Source organism: Physeter macrocephalus, chromosome 4 (assembly GCF_002837175.3).
Source record: "Physeter macrocephalus isolate SW-GA chromosome 4, ASM283717v5, whole genome shotgun sequence".
Classification (NCBI taxonomy): Eukaryota; Metazoa; Chordata; class Mammalia; order Artiodactyla; family Physeteridae; genus Physeter; species Physeter macrocephalus.
The window spans coordinates 58629690-58630445 of record NC_041217.1 but is presented as its reverse complement, the minus strand read 5'-3'; the positions used below and the strand labels follow the sequence as shown (position 1 = coordinate 58630445).

At 45.1% G+C, this 756-nt stretch overlaps 1 pseudogene; it reads right to left on the bottom strand.

Moving 5' to 3' along the window:
- LOC112067547 (centrosomal protein of 78 kDa-like) overlaps positions 1–756 on the bottom strand; it is a 13021-nt pseudogene that overhangs the window by 7644 nt on the left and 4621 nt on the right.

Here is a 756-nt window from a genome sequence, read left to right as displayed (position 1 = left end):
CAGTGGTTGAGAATCCGCCTGCCGATGCAGGGGACACGGGTTCGTGCCCCGGTCCGGGAAGATCCCACATGCCGCAGAGCGGCTGGGCCCGTGAGCCATGGCCACTGAGCCTGCGCTCCGCAACGGGAGAGGCCACAACAGTGAGAGGCCCGCATACCGAAAAACAAAACAAAACAAACAAACAAAAAATACAGACAAACACAAAAAACAGAAAATATACAAAATGTGTGGTTTGCGGCTTAACAGAAACTTAAGTAAAATTAGTTCTGAAAGTATCCAGCATGACAAACTTCCACGGTACACATGAGAATGGACCAAGGTTTGAGCAAGCACAGGAGACAATCCAGGCATGAACAACACCAAGAAAAGGTAGACAGGAAGTAACATGGTGTGTAGGAAATCATGAGACCAGTCTAATGAGAAGGGAGTTAAACAAGACTGAAACTCACTTTCTAAACCTCCGTCTCCAAGTGGACAATTCGCGAGACACAGGTGCACCAAAGTGGCTGATTTATTCAAACCCTTTAATGGGGAGAACAAGTTTAAAATTTTATTGCTTTAGTTTGCCCCAAAAGCAACTATCAAATGTTGGCAGGACACAATGAAGGCTTACCTTTGTTAACATAGTTAAGTCTGTCTCTCTCTCAGAACTAGCCCATTTAGCTCCACGTTCCTTAGCGCACCGACGCACTTACTCAGCATTTAAGAGTTTTACACAACTAGAAGGTCACATCTTTATTTCTTATCGCAGGAACA